Genomic DNA, 6,538 nt, shown 5'->3' on the forward strand with positions numbered 1-6,538 from the left:
TGTAGGTTGAAAGACATGCTTCACAGTTTATACGTAAGATCTAAGAGACAGGAGCTTTAACTACAAACAGAAATCTTAGCCTGCAAGGCATATTTTCCCCCGTTTTAGTCTCCCATTAACTTGCAAGGTATATTGTTCCTGTTTTGGTCTTACAGTGTCCCCAAACACACTGATGTTCTTTCAGTAGTTCTTATTTTCTGCAATCCCTCAGAGTTTATTTAGCATGTTTTTTTTTATCATGTTCAAAGTCTGAAAGAGAGAGACAGAGACAGAGAGAGACAGAGAGAGACAGAGACAGAGACAGGAATGGATCCACACTGTGAGTGGTCTTCCCGAAGGACACTCCACAGAGATTCCTTCATGTCATGTCCACAGCGGGTTCAGAACCGGTGAGGTGGGCACATCCCTATTAGGGTGGCTGGCTCCTTGCTGTCACTCTAGTTCTGTTCCTGGAGGGAACCTGCCAATCACCTCTGAGAAACAATTCTCAAAAATGAGCTTTGTGGGCATGATGGGAACCCTTGCTCATGACCTGAAGCCACTAGATCTTATTTTGCTCAGAGAACCATGTTGAGAGAATAATTATCAACTTAGGAAAGAATCAAGACTATTTCAACATCGGGGAAAATCTCTGATCCTACAAAAGTCATGTTGACCCATGTGTCTAGGTCATACGACCTCTTTCTAAGATGGCAGAGTATGGTCAGAGAACAAGCTTTTGGGAATCAGTTCTTACCTTCCATCTTGTCGAGACAAGGTCTCATGTTGTTTCTTCCACTGCACCGGGCTAGCTGGCCATTAGCTCTCCTGCCCCCACCTCCCGTTTCACTGCAGGAATGCTGGGATCACAGGGGTGTGCCATTGCATCTAGGCTTTCCCCCTCAGATTCAGATTACCAGTATTGTACAGCAAGCACTTTTACCCTCTGAGTCATCTTGCTGTCCCCTAATCAGTCCTTTTCCAGAGCCAACCTTGGCTCTTTGCCAAATTACTTCTTTCTTATTATTTTTTACATTCCAATCCCAGTTCCCCCTCCCTCCCCTCCTCCTACTCCCTACACTCGCCCGCTCCCACTTCCCATATGCTCCTCGGAGAGGGTAAAGCCTGCCCTAGGATGTCTACTAAATCTGTCCCATCATCTAGTTGAGGCAGGACCAAGGCACCTCCCCACCCCACCCTGCACCCCTGAGCCTAGGCTGAGCAGGGTATCTATCTCTCCATATAGAATGGGCTCCACTAAGTCAGTTTGTGCATTAGTGTTAGGTCTTGGACCCACTGCCAGTGGCCTCATATACATTGTCACCTATATTAAGGGAGTCTAGTTCAGTCTTATGCGGGTTCCTCACTTGTTTGACTGGAGTCAGTGATCTCTCACTAGCTACAGTCAGCTGATTCTGTGGGTTTCCCCATCATGGTCGTGACTCCTTTGTTCATATTATCACTCCTCCCTCACTCTGATTGTACTCCAGGAGCTTGGCCCAATGGTTAGTTGTGTATTTCTGCATCTGCTTCCATCTTCTTCTAGAAGAGGGTTCTAGCTTCTCTAGGGTTGTGGATTGTAGGCTGGGTATCTTTTGCTTTATGTCTGGTATCCACTTATGATTGAGTACATACTATATTTATCTTTCTGGTCCTGGGCTACCTTACTCAGGATGTTTTTTACTAGTTATGTCCAGCCAAATGGCTTTCTTTAAAAAGATGATTTTGCTGTTTCTGTTTGTTTTGAGACAGGATTCCAGTATGCCATTTTGTTTGAAGGTCTCACCATGTAACTTTGGCTGACCTGTAACTCACCGTGATCTTGTCTGCCTCTGATCCCTGAGCGCTGATATTTAAAGGCATGCATAGTAGGTCTGCTATGCAGCTCAGGTTGGACTTAAACGCTCTACCTGCCTTGGTGCTCAAGTGTTGGGATTACAAGCATGCACCACCACACTCAGGCAGAAGTTGGTCTATTTTGTGAACTATTCAGGATGGAGAGGCAAGCACTGATTATTTAATCTTTACAGCATCAGTCCACAGGCAGATCCAAAGGATGAAGTGTGAGTCTGACAGGGAAACCTGAACTTGGGGGCTAACTGTGTTGCTTGAATTGATTTCTGTGATCCTAGGCAAGAGTATAACCTTGGGGATCCTCCTAGGAGTTGAAATTCCTTTGATTCTGGACCTACAGTTTTTTTTAAATCTCATTAATGTGTTTTAAGCATAAATGGGTAGTTTCTTTGTAGATTCCCTTGGTTTGAAAATACACTCATGGATGTCAACATTTTCCCACTGCCTCGGGCAGCCATCAACAGTTCACGTTGGCTTCCTTACCACCGAGCCTAGAGGTGGCTGCAGACCCAGTCTCAAGGCACTTAGGTCTATAGCAGCTGTTGTGAATCAGCCAGCGCTGCCCTCAGGATCAAACCTCGTTGCTATTTCTGAATTAATTTCAATCACAGGATGAACTGTACATTAAGTCTTGTTGAATAAAGTGCTCAGAAGACTTGAGTTTTGTTTGTTCGCTTGTTTTCACAGAGAAGGAAAGGGGTGGGAACAGATGGAGAAAGCTGTGTTAAATGGAGGTAATTCTTGTCTCATCATTCTCTGATTCAAGTCAGGATGTGGATCTTCTGGCATTGACAGGCATCTTCTCTCCTGCCTGTTCCTAGTCTGAGATTGCTAGGCACCCTGTCCTTCAGAGACAGTAAGGGACAGAGACCTGCTGCCGGTACTGTGATGCGGCTCAGGTTGTCAGGCTGAGTGCATGACACAGTGAGTCGGACTGTATGGAAACACCCACCGCCCAATCTCACGCCTTAAAGAAGTGCACGTTTAGCTGCCAAAGTTTATTTGAGGAGAGAAAAAAGGAAGTTGCAAATGTCACCATGTTGAGAAAGGTTTATAGTTTTTAATTGCTTTTATTTATTTTCACGAAACATTTCAGATGTATGAAAGGCCATGCAAATTTGTATTAGATAATGATATCATAGCAATAACCCATGCACTCTCTATGCAGTTTAAGAAATTAAAGGATTATTCTTTAATGAGAAGCGGCGAAGCTCCTGAACCGGGCCAGCTCCCTTCTCCCTGGGGGACTCTGCAGGGGCGTGTGGCTGACTAACTGTAGTGGGATGTTGGCTAGCACAGATTTATCACCAGGCTAAAGCATTGCATTCCAGCGGTCCCTGGGCAGCTTTGTTTATTGCTGCATTCAATCACCACTGGATGGAAGTAATGTCCTCTCCAGGGTGAGACCCTGGCGTGGAGTTCTGGTGGGCGGTAAATAGGTTCTGCCTGCCTTGATACTCCATCTGCATCATACTGAGATCATCTTGGGTTTTAACTCCTGAGAGTTTGTGTGGCTCAGCCTCGGTGGTTATGAAGCTCTGAAACTCTGAGGCACCTTCCCTGGGTCTAGCAAGTGACTTCCTCATGGCAGTTCTCTTACCACAATCTCCTGGTGGTCTTTTGGATTTATTGCTGCTATGTGTGGGAACTGGCTGTGCCAGGCCTTGGTATGTCTCTTAGCTTTCCCGTGTAGATAGGTCTGTGAGGAGGAGTTAAGAGTTCTGTATGCTGTATAGGGGAGAGGTAAGGGGCTGTGTTACCTAATCTTCAGGGGTTTTGCTTGTCAAGGACACAAGTATTCCCTCACTGAGAGCCGTGATTGAGGGCTCTGCCTTTGCTTAGTGGTTTGGGAGCCTGGAAGTTTAGTCACAATTGCTATAATAACACTACCCAACTGCCACATAAGGAATAACTCTTACCAGTGTTCACCTCAGAAGCTGTTTCACCATGCTCCTCTCAAACAAGCCCTTGAGAACCCATGAACAGCAGCTAAAAGTCCAAGGCCAGGCAGCAGACCTCCATAAGCTGTATGTCTCTAACTTTGTCTAATTTTAAAATTTTGCCCTAAACACTGGGCTTAGCAGTACATTTCTCACCCTTCCCTCATTTCCAAGCAAATCTTTGCTAATTACCAGGACCCCTTCCAACATACCTGATCATATCACACGCTTACACAGGTCTGTACTTAGACAACCCTGTTGAGGAGGGACTCTGTGCTCTTGTATGGTCCTTGTGCACAAAGGCTGAGCCTTGCCCCATTATCTGGCCTCTCGTCCTGGGTGCATCTCACATGGTACCTCTGCTGAGTGTACTCAGGGTCTTGCAGCTGCCTCTCGACACTGCATTCCATCTTTTCTTGAGCCTCCTCCTCCAGGCTGTCTTCTTCCTTCTGTTAGCGGTGACACTGGTGCACCTGGTTCTCAGAGGCAGAATCTCACGGTTATTTGCCCATTCTTTCCACCAGTTAGGGGCAGAAACACACCAGCTAGCATACAAGGGTGCTCGCTTTTTCACATGAAGAACAGAACACGGGGGAAGGGGACACTGATAAAATACACAATGCTGAGCACAGTGATGCACCTGTAACCCCAGCACTTGGGAAAGGAAGGCGGGATGATCAGTAATTCAAGGCCAGCCTCCAGTGAGTTTGAGGCTAACCTGGGCTGCATGAGCCCTCCCCCCCAACAGGGAGATGGGGGTGTAGGGGAGAGGAAAGGGAGACTTATGGAGGGAAGTTGAGAGGAAAATGCTTTAGCCAGAAGAAGAAGCCTCTAGCTGCCCATGATGACTTCTCAACTCCATCTCTAGCTGTTTCTCCTCAACCTCTCCAGGCTCCCCTCATCCGTCTGCCATGGGATACCCTCTCTAGGGGATCACAGTCACACCTGTGCCTCACATCTACATCCACTGATGATTCTTGACTGCTCAGTTCCCAACATCCCTCCAAGGACCAGAGAAGTTAAGTAGATGGATCAAAGTCACACAACTAGGATCGAGACAGACAGTCCTACCTAAGGGTATTTGACTAGGAGTCAGGTGCCGTCAGTAATGTGCAGAATGTCAGTGTCATGGCAAGTCTTTACTGTAACTCTTCAGTCTTTCTTCCTTCATAGGCCAAGCTGCTTGGTTCTTGATTGACTGTCAGATCACCCTTTTGTGACTGGCTGCCCAGGGAGGGTGACTGTCAATCAAGTAGTTTTCCTTTGGTCAGCAGCTAGACTGTAATGATGGTAGCCCAGCTGTTCAAATACTTAATGGGCACCCCCAAGGAAACACCACCCAGATGTGAAAACTGCCGAGATCAAGGCTGCTGAAGTTTGAGGAAGCCCTGCTCCAGTCACTTGCACCAGCTCCTGGAGATCATGATTTAACCTTAGTGACCTCTAGGTGACCTCACCTGTACTTGGTTCCCTCTCCACTCAAGAGAAACACTGCCTACACTGAGATTAAACAGAATGCCCATGAATGGTAGACTGGAGGCTACACTCAGGTGAAGCCTGATATTGGCGACCCTGGCAGCTGGGCATAAGGATTGCACGCCCCTTTCTTGCTGTAGAAGCAGCCAGATTCCTTAGTCTCCCCTGATCAACTGGAGATGCCTTCTTTCTAGATGTTATCCGTGTTGTAATGAGACATCCGGCCCCAGTACAAACCTCTCCTGAATGGTCTTTTGTCTCTATCTGGGTTGATGGTGCTGAGCTGGATGCAAGACCAGCAGGCAAAATCCTGGATGTTTTTTCCTGCCCAAGACACTCAAAACCTGTAGCATCTAGAGGAAATGATTCCTGTGACTACAGCCAGGGCTCCCAGGGCTCCCACAACTCCTAGGGCAGTAAGTAACCTTTGGCTCGCCCGGCAATGGAGTGCGACTGAAGAGTTGTAGAGAAACTTAGGAGAAGGGGCTGCAGAGAGTCCAGAAGATGACGAAGAGCAGATGGCAGAGAGCTGAGACTACATCAGGCAAGAAGCTGTGAAGAGTTGAGTCAGCAGGAAGCAAGAGATTGCAAAAGCCAAGCAGCAGAGCCAGACTGCAGTCCCTGGGAGAGTGCCAGAGAGTCACCGGTGTCTAAGAGCTGAGGGTACCAATGCCTGTAGCTTGGAGCCGTGGTGTTAGTTGCTGGATCCAAGGCTGATGGCACTCAAAGTCTAGAATAAAAAGCCTCTAACTCAAGTACCTACAGCCATGAGTCTCTGACCTTAAAAGTTCAGGGCCATCAGCCTCTGGCTTTGAGACATTAGAGCTATAAATAGCTGGCTTTAAAAGCCTGGAGTTGTAAATCTTGATTCTCAAGGCCTAGAGCTACAAGTCTCTGGGTTTGGAAGTCTGGCCCATGACCCTCCGGTATTCTGGATCTCCTACACTAAGTGAGCTGCTTCTAGTCTGTTCTTGGTGTCCACGCAAACATCAGCAGGGACTGACTTGCTCCAGGGCCACACTGGCTCTACTTCTCCAAGTCTTCCCTTAGCCTCCAGTGTCTGTCTGCTTCTCCAGTCCACTGTCTACTGTTATGGGAGGCCGACTTGGGAGCTCAGCGGCATTGGTTCTGGTGCTGCCTTCTGATTGGGTCTTGTCAGTGGAGTCCTCACAGGAGGGACAGGTGGCAAAAGCAAAACTAGGCTTGCTGTCACGCTCCCTCACGAGATCCCTGGTTGGGTTGTCCTTGTCTGAAGGGTTACAGATCTGCTCAAGGGACGTTTTCTTTAA

The sequence above is a fragment of the Mesocricetus auratus genome, unplaced genomic scaffold (assembly GCF_017639785.1).
Source record: "Mesocricetus auratus isolate SY011 unplaced genomic scaffold, BCM_Maur_2.0 Super-Scaffold_100009, whole genome shotgun sequence".
Classification (NCBI taxonomy): Eukaryota; Metazoa; Chordata; class Mammalia; order Rodentia; family Cricetidae; genus Mesocricetus; species Mesocricetus auratus.